Genomic DNA, 13737 nt, shown 5'->3' with positions numbered 1-13737 from the left:
CTTCGAATGAGATGAACACTTGACATGTGTAAGAAATAGAGAAGGTCCTCCTTCTTTTCAACATAGCTTTGAAGTCTCTCTTCATGGGTCTTAAGATGACCCACAACTTCTTCCACCATCATATTCTTCAAATCTCCGAATTGCTCGATAGATGTTATGATTTGTATAAATCATATCGTTACGGATCGCAAAAACTTATTCACAACCGTAAATTCTTCAATCTTTTCAACTAGAGATCGAATACCAGTTACGATAGTATTCAATCTCATTGAAAAATCATCTACCGATTCACTGTCTTTCATCTGGATCACCTCGAAGTCACTTCTCAAGGTTTGAGCTTTAGCCTCCTTAACCCGATCGGATCCCATGGTGCATTATCTTAAGCGTGTCACATGCTTCTTTAGTTCTGTCCTTCTCAGCTAACATTAGAAGTACATCCTTTTGAATTACTTGATAAATAGCCGCAAGAGCCATACGATCTTTACGTTAGCCCATTTTTGCATTTTTAATTACATCTCATTCTCCTTGTGCTTGTAAATTGACTCGCATTTTTATGGCCCACATCACGTAGTTCATCTTCGTGAGCATTAGACAGTGTAACATAACACTACCATCTTTCCTGGTCCTTTGAATACTTTCAACTTCGCCTTGAGAATATGACGAGGTTGGTGTAGTCATTCGTGGCATATACTTAGGCATACACGATCTTGAAACCTTTTTTTTAAAGTAGAGGGACCAATATGAACTTTTTAGAAGTTCAGGGGGCAAACGAAACTTTTACGGAAGTAAAAAGGGGCTAAACAGAAATTTTTCTGAAAAACAGGACCAAAACTGCAATTTTTCGGAAAATCAGGGGCTAAATTCACTTTCCGGAAGAACAGGGGCCATTCTGTAATTTTCAGAATTTGCTAAAGTGTTGCTACAGTGTTGGTAACATCATTGATGATGTCACTGCTATGGTGTCATCTTCTCTGGTGGTTTCTCCGACTAACTGGTTTTTCCGGCCAACTTTCCGGCGAGTTTAACCAACTTTAACTAATGACTTGGAGGCCTTCCGCCGGTCAAAAAATTAAAAAAAAATAATATATTTTTGGAATCCCTAGAACAAGACCTTACTAACAGTGTACTCGGAAATTGTTTTTGAGATAAAAACATTTCGCCCAAAAATCAGAAAATGCTTCCGTAGAGCTTAACCAAGCTCTAATACCACTTGTTGGAGTTGAAACACACTTTTACTCAGAACTAGAAAAAAAGGAGCAACATACTTGCTCAGTATTAAAAGAAAAGAAAACAACCATCAATTATAAATACTCACTGTAGGTATTTCTCTATTACTCTCTTTTTTGTGGTGTCTTACAACTCAAGTTAGAACCTCTATTTATACTTAAACGAGCCTAGCAAAGTTATTATAGTTATTTATTATTGTGTTCATCATATGAAATGAACAAGCTTCCATTTCTTATTGTCAACATAGATGGTGGTGCAGTTACTCATGTCAGGTTCACACCCAAGTAGGTTTATACACAAGGGGCGATAGAGTATCACACCACCAATATGATGCTAATGTGGATTGGCTTTCCATGACCAACCTCATACCTACTTTAGTCATTGCACTATTTCTCTTGTAACACCCTGTTCTTAAAGTGTTTAATTATGAGTCCCTGAGACTTAAGAGGAAGGGTAATTCTGGTCCTTTTTTAGGAAATGGGTTCTATACGAGAAGGTTTCGGGCTGGTGTATGTTGTTAGAGGCATTGGGCTTCTTGTCACCCTCGTATGAATGAAAAGTTATTTGGGAGCGGGTTTAGATTAGAGGAGTTGCAGTGTTTTGAAGTTGATCATTGTTATAGCTCTTTGCGAAATAAGTGGGAAAGGTCCCATGCATGCATGGCATGCATGCATGCATTTTTGAAGTTTGGCTGGGTAAGCCCAGCGTAAGCTGGACGTACGCCCAGCGTAAAGGGAGGAAAGATGCGGGTTGGCCGGGTGAGTACGCCCAGCGTACTAGAGGTACGACCAACATACTCTCAGAAACCCCAAACCCTAATTTAGGGTCAGCCACTATATAAGGGACATGTTGGTTCATACCTTAGCCTCCTTAAGCTCATCCTTAACCTCAGAAAACCCTAGGAAACCCGTATTCCTCCATTGTTGGGTGTGTTTGACCTTGGAAAGCTCATTTTGGCAAAAGAAAGGCTTGAAGGAGAAAAGAGAATTCGTCAAAGAAGAAGAGGAACGATTGGAGCTTGTAGATTTGAAGAGATACCATCCTTTGGAGCTTGTTTGAGGTATAAAGCTTCTTGCTTGACATTCATATTGTGTGGATCTGTGTATTGTGAAGCTTTGACACCATTCTTGTCCCAAAAGTCCTCACCTTGTTGCATGTTTCGAGTTGGTCAAGATTATCTGTCTTTTTAGACCTTTGGAGAGGTCTTGAGTGAGAAAAATGAGGTCTCAAGGGCTGTAGTTGTTCCATGTGTGAGATATATAGGTCTTAATTGATTAAGACCTTGGACTAAGAGCTTATGGACGTCCCAAGTGATAAAGTTTGAGACTTTATGAATTCTAATCATATTTGGCCTAGGGATCTGAAGTTTGGGCTTAATAGCTTAAGCCATTAAGAAGTTATAATAATCTTATTGAGTAGCGCTGTTACGCCCCGCGTACGATGTGATTACGTCCCGCGTAGCAGGCTAGTGCCCCGATTCCTTTTTGTGAACATTGCAGTACGCCCAGCGTACCAGAGAGAGTACGCCCAACATACTCCCCCTGATTGGATCTTAATTTTAGGCCTTTGACTTTGGCCTGTTTGTGGATAGTTGGTTATTGGGCCAAGTCTGGGAATTTATGGATAGAGTATTTTGGGCCCAATTATTGTTATGGACATTGGTTCTAGGCCCATTTGGTGAGATGGGCCCAGTTTAGTAAATTGGGTCAATATTGGACTTTATATGAGATTTGGACTTTGGTCTTGGCCCGATAAGTGGATGTATGCTTGGTCTAATGATTATTTTGTTATGATGGCTAGTTCGGGATTTGCAGTGAGTTGGTGATTCGAGAGTCTGCTTCTTCTGTTCAGAGTATCGGCATTTGCAAGGTGAGTTATCCTCACTATATCGACACGGTCTAAGGCACCAAGGTCGGCCCTTTATCGGATTGAGATTCATATATTTGTTGTTATGTGATTGCTTTGATATGTCTGCATTCTGGTAGATAGGATGGTATATGTTAGAGACCTGGTTAAGGTCAGTTTCCTGATATGTAGGGTGATGCTATGCTAGTGACCGGTTAGGTCGGTATCCTGGTTAGGGTAATGATATGTTATGTGATCTGCTTGATCGGCTTGTTGACTATGAACTGTTATATGATTGTATGTTATGTACACATGGTTGTTTGGACTGGAGTTGGGTTGAGGCGGGTCTTGCTTTGTGTTGTAGGCCAAGATACCTAGGGCGGACCGATTGTTCCGAAGGCCCAGCGAGCGGTCCGGATAGGCTGTTGGCCCCACAAGGGCGGACCAGACGTGCCGAGGCTCAGAGAGTGGACCAGGCCGACTGAAGGCCCGATGCGGGCCGACCAGTCATACTGTAGACTCAGATAGTGGACCAGGTGGGTTGAAAGCCCAGTGCGGGCAGACCAACCGCACTGTAGACTCGAAGGACATGACTAGACTCGGAGGATGGACCCGGTGGACTGAAGGCCCGATACGGCGGACCAGTCACACAGTAGACCCGATATGCATGGCTGTTCTATGTTATGTTATGTTATGTATATTATTTATGTTATGGGCCGGAAGGCACTATGTTATATGCCGGAAGGCAATATGTTTTGGACCGGAAGGTCGTAGTCTGGAAGGGCGTATATGTGGTTGGTATTTTGGGGGTATCTCACTAAGCTTTCGGGCTTACAGTTGTGGTTTAAATGTTTTTCATGTTCTTCAGGAGACCGTGGCAAGGCGAAGGCGTGATCGTACCGCTCCTCGTGTTTATGTTTATGACATGGTTCTGGGAATACTCTGATAATAAATGTATTGAAAACCTTTTTGTAATAATATTATTAAAATGGGTTGTTTTTGAAAAGTTTAAATTTTGTTGAAATTTTTGGTAATTACAAGTTGGTATCAGAGCCTCGGTTTGAGTGAATTGGAGGAACATTCATGTGAATCCAGTCTCAAATCAAGGAGGGTTTTTAAAAGAGAAATTAAAATGGTTTTCAAATTAAGTAAAAAGAGGACGCGGAGGTACGATCAGCCGGTGCCAGTAAGTAACCCCAAAATACCATACATGATATTTGTTTTCGAGATTTGATAGAACAGCATGCTAGTACTAGGTTAGGGATCTTCAGGATTTCATGATAATGTTGCCTGTTTTATGATGCCTGCTAGCCTAGGGTTTCCCTCTGTATGAGATTTCCAGTGTTCCTCTAGGAGTGAGGATCGAGCGCTTGCTATGTATATTTGTCACTAGGGTGTTGTGGTAGTACTTCATACAAATATGGATAGGTGTGGAAGGTAGTATGGGCCCGTACTACTGAAAGCACAGGACCCATATGCGTATCAGGGAAACCATGACATCTAGGGTTGGGTTGAGAGTTCATCCCCGGGATAGTGGGAAGTGTCTGAGATTTTGTGGTTTATTTTCAGTATGGAGATTTCGAGGCATGCTGGGAGTGGATCCAGGTCAGGATCGGGAGCAGGAGAGGGAGTTTCGGGCGGGTCTGTACCGCCCGAGGTTATCGGACAGATGAGCACGTGCGAGTTGGATGCGAGGATTCGTGAGATCCTACATGAGGAGGTTGTTGCGTTGTTCTGGGCCGAGCTGCCGAAACTGTTTGGGTCGATCAAGACCGCCATGGTGGAGTATTTTGATGAGCGCTATGTGGCTCTCACGGAGACGACTGCCGCAGCTGCTACAGCGGCTGTAGCAGCGGCAGGGGGAGGAGCTAGTAGAGGTTTTCAGTATCGGGACTTCGATAATACGAAGCCTCCCACCTTTGATGGAGTTCAGGACCCGATCATTGCTATGAGATGGTTATTGGACGTAGAGGGGTGTTTATTCACGTGTTCATGACCTACTGATCAGAGGGTGAGGTGTGTTATGAACTTGTTAAGGCTCCGGGCAAAGGATTAGTGGAGATTGACCATGGGGTCATACTCGGATGCGCAGAGGGCTGCAGTTTCATGGGATCAATTCAGAGAGATGTTCAGCACTCGTTATGTTCTGCAGGTAGAGAGGGAGAGGTTGGCTCAGGAGTTCCTTGAGCTGAAGCAGGATTCGGAGTCGGTGACAGAGATCACCAGGATGTTTACTGAGAGTGCGATGTTTTTCCCTGAGTTCGCTTCGGAGCAGGCTCAGATGTCCCGGTATCTAAGTATGCTGAAGAGAGATATCAGATAGTTTGTGTCCGCGCAGAGGTGCGAGACTTTGTTGGAGTTGCAGGAGGCCGCCAGGCGGCGTGAGTTAGAGATTGAGTTGCAGTTGTGTGAGCTGAGGCAAGCTCCGGTGCAGTCACAGCCGGCGTTGAAACGCTCAAAGACCGTTGATTCCAGGGTGAGAGATCAGGGAAGCCACGTTTGTGGGAAGTGTGGGATGGGTCACACCGGAGTTTGTAGGTCTGGTGGTGCATGCCGCAAGTGCGGAAAAGAGGGGCACTATGCGAGGGATTGTCGGCAGTCAGCGCCGGTTCGGGATTTGAGGATTTGTTATCATTGTCATCAGGTTGGGCACTTGAGGGTCAACTGTCCACAGCTTGGAACAGGACTGGTGCAGGCTCCAGTACCGGCCACTTTGAGGATCACAGGTGGAGGTTAGGGTGGAGCGGAGATCCCCAAGGGCTCAGGGTCGTGCTTTTCAGCTTTCAGCAGAGGAGGTCAGAGTAGTATCAGATGCAGCTGCGAGTATGTTCCTTTCTTGTTATCTTGTTATCTTGTGATTATTGTGGAGTATTATTATCTGCTAGTCTCGTGGTGTGGTTTTTCATTCTGGTATCCGTTGTTCCTTGAGGGTTTGGTATGGTTATGGGTTTTCGGTGGTTATCATTCATGAGGGTTATTAGTGGAAATACGGCGTTGGTTTGAATGTCGGGTAGCATCTACAGTCTGAGGAGTGGATAGTTGAGGATTGAGTTTCTTTCGAGCAGGATGATCAGTGTGGAAATGTGTTTTTGCGAAGGTTGCTAGTGCTAGTGGGAACCAGTCCACGTGTAAGTGTTGGGTTTTGTGCATGGTTATTTTTGGAGGTCGGTGATAGCAACCGGTGGTTGTTAGTCAGTGCCCTAAGTGGGGGAGAATTGGAAATTCTCCGGATGGTCGATAGGCTTGAGAGATTGGTTAGCTGCTTGGGATTCAGCGGTATTTCTGTCAGCCGAGAGCAGGCTGGTATGGGTGAGTAGCAGGCATGCGGGGCGGGATACAGACCTATGGCATTGATTGTGGAGGGCCTGGGATCAGGCTGGGATCGAGTATGTATGATGGAGATAGAGTTCAGAACCCCTAGAGAGCTAGAACAGTATGCATGGGAGGATTTCCCGAAGAGATAACTCGGAAAGATGGATGCTAGTCGAGCAGTCTGGATAGACTGAAGGCCGATAGGCGTACCAATCAGGCCGAAGGCTCAGGGGACGGTCCAGCCAGACTTAAGGCCCTGGAGGGCGGTCCAGATTGGCTGAAGGTTTTGAGAGTGGACCAGATTGGCTGAAGACCTGGTAAGGTGGTCCAGTCATGCTGAAGACTCTGCAGGTATTATTGGATCGGTTCGAGGAAATGGGTTGGGTATGTTGTGATGTGTTAGCATTAGAAGGTCTCGCCCCGGGTATTGATTGTGATTAGTGGAGATGGTGCATGGACTCGAGAGTCCTTGCGAGGAGGTTCAGGACATATGTGTTGCATGGATAGCGGTTATGCTATAAGGGAGTGTAAATTCACGGAAGTGGAAGTAGCAGTGCAGGGTTATGATTGGAGTGGTCAAATTATGGTCATTGAGCAGCGTGACTGCGGCAGTGGTATGGGATCACATCCGGGTTGGATGGTTGCTGAGGCTCGGCAGGAATGCATGGATGGAATCTCGGATTTCCAGATAGATTTTGTTTCAAGTGGTGGAAATTCACCTGGAAGGATGTTTGGAAGTGTCATCAGTGTATCGGGGTTTTCCTAACCCGAGGACACTAGAACCAGTTCGGTGTGGTTATGAGATTGCGGTAGAGAACTCGTAGGAGTTGCTCTGAGGCTGAAGCATGTGTCATCCTGTCAACAAGAAAGGTAAAGTTGGGTTTCAGATTTCGATGGTCGAGTCTTGAGTAGCATGGTCCGGTGAATGCCAGGCCGTGCATTGCAGGGGTAGTTTCGGAGTAGAGTTGTCGCAGGCTTCGAGGATGAAGCCTAATTTAAGTGGGGGAGAATTGTAACACCCTGTTCTTAAAGTGTTTAATTATGAGTCCCTGAGACTTAAGAGGAAGGGTAATTCTGGTCCTTTTTCGGGAAATGGGTTCTATCCGAGAAGGTTTCGGGTTGGTGTATGTTGTTAGAACCATTAGGCTTCTTGTCACCCTCATATGAATGAAAAGTTATTTGGGAGCGGGTTTAGATTAGAGGAGTTGCAGTGTTTTGAAGTTGATCATTGTTATAGCTCTTTGCGAAATAAGCGGGAAAGGTCCCATGCATGCATGGCATGCATGCATGCATTTTTGAAGTTTGGCTGGGCACACCCAGCGTACGCTGGACGTACGCCCAACGTAAAGGGAGGAAAGATGCGGGTTGGATGGGTGAGTACGCCGAGCGTACTAGAGGTACACCCAGCGTACTCTCAGAAACCCCAAACCCTAATTTAGGGTCAGCCACTATATAAGGGACATGTTAGTTCATACCCTAGCCTCCTTAAGCTCATCCTTAACCTCAGAAAACCCTAGAAAACCTGTATTCCTCCATTGTTGGGTGTGTTTGACCTTGGAAAGCTCATTTTGGCAAAAGAAAGGCTTGAAGGAGAAAAGAGAAGTTCTCAAAGAAGAAGAGGAACGATTGGAGCTTGTAGATCTGATGAGATACCATCCTTTGGAGCTTGTTTGAGGTATAAAGCTTCTTGCTTGACATTCATATTGTGTGGATCTATATATTGTGAAGTTTTGACACCATTCTTATCCCAAAAGTCCTCACCTTGTAGCATGTTTCGAATTGGTCAAGATTATCTATCCTTTCGGACCTTTGGAAAGGTCTTGAGTGAGTAAAAATGAGGTCCCAAGGGCTGTAGTTGTTCCATGTGTGAGATATAATCTTATTAAGTAGCGTTGTTACGCCCCACGTAACATGTGATTACACCCCGCGTAGCGAGCCAGTGCCCTAATTCCTTTTTGTGAACATTGCAGTACGCCCAGCGTACCAGAGAAAGTACGCCCAGCGTACTCCACCTGATTGGATCTTAATTTTGGGCGTTTGAGTTTGGGTCGTTTGTGGATAGTTGCTTATTGGGCCAAGTCTGGGAATTTATGGATAGAGTATTTTGGGCCCAATTATTGTTATGGACATTGGATCTAGGCCCATTTGGTGAAGTGGGCCCAATTTGGTAAATTGGGCCAATATTGGACATTGTATGAGATTTGGACTTTGGTCTTGGCCCGATAAGTGGATGTATGCTTGGCCTAATGATTATTTTGTTATGATAGCTAGTTTGGGATTTGCGGTGAGTTGGTGATACGAGAGTCTGCTTCTTCTGTTCAGAGTATTGGCATTCGCGAGGTGAGTTATCCTCACTATATCGACAAGGTCTAAGGTACCAAGGCCATCCCTTTATAGAATTGAGATTCGGATATTTGTTGTTATGTTATTGCTTTGATATGTCTGCATCCTGGTAGATAGGATGGTATATGTTAGAGACCTGGTTAAGGTCGGTTTCCTGATATGTAGGGTGATGCTATGCTAGTGACCGGTTAGGTCGGTATCCTGGTTAGTTTAATGATATGTTATGTGATCTGCTTGATCGGCTTGTTGACTATGAACTGTTATATGATTGTATGTTATGTGTGCATGGTTGTTTGGACTGGAGTTGAGTTGAGGCGGGTCCTGCTTTGTGCTGTAGGCCAATATACCCGGGGCGGACCGGTTGTTCCGAAGGCCCAGCGAGCGGTCCGGATAGGCTATAGGCCCCACGAGGGCGGACCAGACGTGCCGAGGCTCGAAGAGTGGACCAGGCCGACTGAAGGCCCGATGCGGGCCGACCAGTCATACTGTAGACTCAGAGAGTGGACCAGGTGGGTTGAAGTCCCTGTGCGGGCGGACCAACCGCACTGCAGACTCGAAGGACATGACTAGACTCGGAGGATGGACCCGATGGACTGAAGGCCCGATACAGCAGACCAGTCACACAGTAGACCCGATATGCATGCCTGTTCTATGTTCTGTTATGTTATGTATGCTATTTATGTTATGGGCCGAAAGGCACTATGTTATAGGCCGGAAGGCAATATGTTTTGGACCGTAAGGGCGTATATGTGGTTGGTATATTGGGGATATCTCAGTAAGCTTTCGGGCTTACAGTTGTGGTTTAAATGTTTTTGAGGTTCTTCAGGAGACCGTGGCAAGGTGAAGGCGTGATCGTACCACTCCTAGTGTTTATGTTTATGACATGGTTCTAGGAATATTCTGATAATAAATGTATTGAAAACCTTTTTGTAATAACATTATTAAAATGGGTTGTTTTTGAAAAGTTTAAATTTTGTTGAAATTTTTGGTCGTTACATCTCTATTCTTTATTCTCTAATTACTTCGTGACACTCATATAACACAAGTGAGCACCATCCGCTTCCAATATGTGATACTAATGTGATGTGGAGTGGCTTCTAATAAGGCTATACATAGTACACACCACACTAAGAGTTGGCACTCCCAATAGCCTAACCAACCTTAAAGCCCTTCGATCACACGCGATTTCTCTCTTCTTTCTTTCTTTAGTTACTTCTTCATCATACTCATCGTAAAAACAACCCCCTCTCATATTGTGTGATGATGTTGATGAAGTGGATAAGATGATTCTTATGTGTTATGAGAACCACACTCTTTAGCTTTCGACTGGTCATAATAGTAAGTAAGGCTTATTTATATATCGTCCTCACTTCATCACAACTAATCAATTTTGATTAAAAGGTAAATTACGTCACCACCTTATCAATTTAAACAACTAATGAAATATTTACAATATTATACCCTTTTTTTATGTGACTAGTAAATTTTACTTTAATTAGTTTATTTTTTTTATTGTAAATGATAAAATTGTTTATTAAGTTAATAGGTTTGTCATCATTTACGTGTTGTTTTTTTTTAAGTTCTCTTTTCCTTTTTTTTTTACGGGCGGACTGACCAACAATTTTTTTTTAAATATCGCATACCTAAAAATAATTGCGCATCATTTTCTCCTAGAAGACATTGGAAAGCCCCTTCTCAAGTCTAGAGGCCTTTTCTAATTAAAAAAAGGTGATGCTTACCTAAAAGTCAAAGACACCCTCTGCTCCCTTCTATTGTCTACCTCTTCCTTCCATCGTTGTTACCTTCTTCCCCTTAGTGCTCATTCTTGCTCCTATGATGCAATACCTCTTGTATTACTCCTTCTTCCTACGATGCTATGTCATCTTCGTTGAATAATGTTTTCCACTAGAAAATCTCCTTCTTCTTCTGAAGTCGCTTCTCCTTCCTCCGATGCTACTCTATTGCACTACTAATTTAGCCAAAATGCAACGACATTCAAAAATGCATCCATGGGTAAATCTCACAGTGATTTCATCCAAAAGACAACTATATCTCACTCCTATTTCAAAAATTGTTACTAGAATTTTTGTTAGGATTCTTTTCTTCTTAACTTCATAATTATAATTTGTATATAATGATTTTTTATTTCCACGTGTGTGGTTTTGTGTCCTACTTTTTCATTTTTCCTTCATATATATATATATATATATATATATATATATATATATATATATATATATATATATATATATATATATAACAAGGAACCCATTTGCATTATTCCTTTATATGCAAACCGAAGTATGAACCCAAGAACATGGAACACAATTGCATTATTCCTACATTCCATTATCATAATCATTGATAGGAAATGGTTAAGACTTGTGTGGTCAATAGATGAGGGTACACTACTGTAGAAAGTTGTGTTCACTTGTGGTGATTTGTGATTTTCTGTAACTTGTGGTAATTTTTAGGTATTTATGGTGATTTGTGTTGTTTAGAAGTGATTTGTAGAAATTAGTGGTGGTTGAAGAGTTTGAACTTCATGTAACACCTGGAAACCAGAAGGCTAATGAAGGAAAGATATTATGCAGATTAAAGATCTACTCGTCGAGTCCATGGGGGATAACTCGATGAGTAGGAAGTTAGTTTTGGACGCGGGTAGAAAGACCTACTCGACAAGTTAGGGAGGACCAACTCGACGAGTTGGTCTGGGTTATGCACTCTATTTAAGCATCTTAATCTCCACCCTTCAGCCTCATTTGTAGCCTCCACTGTCCAAACCCTATTCCCTGAAACCCTAGTGCTTTGTTTGACCTGATGAGCCATTTTGAATGGTTTTTGTGTAATTTGAAGCTTCTGGAAGAAGAGGAAGCTAGAGGGATCAAGAGGAAGAGAGTAAATCCAGAAACTATACTTCATTGGCTAAATTTTATGGTAACCAAGTTTCTATCTTGACCATTAGTTAATTAGATCTCTTCCTTTCCATTTTATAAAGGATTTTTCCCAAGAATGATAGGCTTTGGAGAATGGTATATCCAAGTGGGTATTCTTCCAGATCTAAGACCTTGAACGGCTGGTATGGTATAAAGGTGGAAAATTATGCCATTAGAGCCCCCATGCAATCCATAGTGTGTTATTTTGGCCTTTTTAGCTTATAAAGGCTATGCATGAAGAGAAAGGAGGTAGCTTTACTTGTCCAAGTAGTGTTAGGGGTTAGATATGTGGTTGTAAGTTTAGTTTGGTGTATGGATGGCTTAAGGACCAAGTTTTAGGTCCCAAGGAGTTAGTGTTTGAGCTAAAACCATTGAGAAAAGGTATTAATGGGTAAAGTTGGAAACTTTACCCCTAAAACGACATTTTTGGGGTTTATGTGAAGTATGAAGCTTGGATCTGAGATGTTGGGGCTTAACCCATGAAGATAGCCCAAACAGACAAGGGGACTCGGCTAGTCCATCAGGGGGACTCAATGAGTTGCATCGGTTTGTCCTAATTCTGTACCAGTGGAACTCGACAAGTTTATGTAGGGACTCGACGAGTTAACTAGGTTAATCACGAGTCTGAATAGCATAGGAAATTGACGAGTTAGGAGGTAACTCGACGAGTTGGGTCAACTAAAAGTTGACCTTGACTTGGACTTTGACTAGAGCGTTGACTTTGGCCAGCGGTAATATGGTCATTTTTCCCTTATAAGGATTTTCAGTTTCTAACTAAGTATATTTGTGAAATTAATAGCTCAGGAAGTCGAGTTATCAGCAGTTCGGGGATCTACCAGCTAGCAGCGAGAGGTTATTCGTGGGATTCTTCAGTTAGCTTGTGAGGTGAGTTTTCTCCTGTAGGAACGGGTCGAACGCACTAATGCCGAACCGTTTATGTATGTTAGTGTATACAAAATTTAGATCCGATTATGGGGTTATCCCGATGTAGTTTATATGTTTCTAGATTACGGTTCAATATCAGGGGAGGCTCGAGGAAGGTTTGTATGTATGTTTCCGAACTACGGTTCGATATCAGGTGGTACCCGAGGAAGGAATGCATGTTTTGTTATACTTATTTTCTTTGTGATACTTGTATGTGCCTAGTAGGGAGGTGAGTATGGGAGGGGGCCCATATCTCATCACTAGCTGAGTGTGGACGGGGTTCCATATCTCATTATTAGCAGAGTAGGTCGTGGGCCAAGATAGGCGGGGCCTTGAGACCAGCAATTATAATATTGTGTTTGATTGTTATGAACTAGCATGATTATGATTATATGTGTTTATGTGTATAGAGAGAGGGGCCCAAATATAGGTGGGGCCTGGTAGAAACATATATGTATACCGAGCGGGGCTCGATGCCAGGTGGGGCCTGATGTCAGATTCGTCTGGTGTCGGGCGAGGCCCAATGTAGCAGGCTAGGTCCAAAGTTTGTAGTATGTGATTATGTGTATGGTATGTGGTAGTTTGGGGAGACTCACTAAGCTTCGTGCTTACAGTTTTTAGTTTTTGTTTCAGGTACTTCCAGTAGCAATAGGAGGAGCTCGAGATGACTGCATGGCACACACCATAGTTTTCATCCTGGGATGTTTTAAACTCTGATATTTGACACATAGTTTTGATACAGTATTTTGATTTGATGTTTGACATACATGACTTGTGATTTTATTATGTTCTTTGATGAATTATGGGTTTTTATCAAATGATTTAAAACAAAAATTTTGGATTGTATTTTTAGGATATTACAGTTCAGGTGTTTATGGTGACTAGTTGGACTTGAGATGAATTAGGGTTTGGAAATTTAGTTACAATCCACATGTTGATTTATTACATTTTAGTTTTTGTATACGAAAATCATGTTATTTTGATAAATGGTAAACATCTACCTAACCACAAGGATGATTCGAAGGTGTGGGTTGAAATCCAATTGGGGAGAAAGGGAGGCCAACAGAAGAGTGGTACTTACTGTATAGGAGACTCAGATATTGGTTTTTTTAGGGACACCATATTTCCAGTCTACCTATGCTATCCATTC

Source organism: Lactuca saligna, chromosome 3 (genome assembly GCF_052625555.1).
Source record: "Lactuca saligna cultivar CGN05327 chromosome 3, ASM5262555v1, whole genome shotgun sequence".
Classification (NCBI taxonomy): Eukaryota; Viridiplantae; Streptophyta; class Magnoliopsida; order Asterales; family Asteraceae; genus Lactuca; species Lactuca saligna.
The sequence above is the reverse complement of the archived record's forward strand: the minus strand, read 5'-3'. Positions refer to the sequence as shown.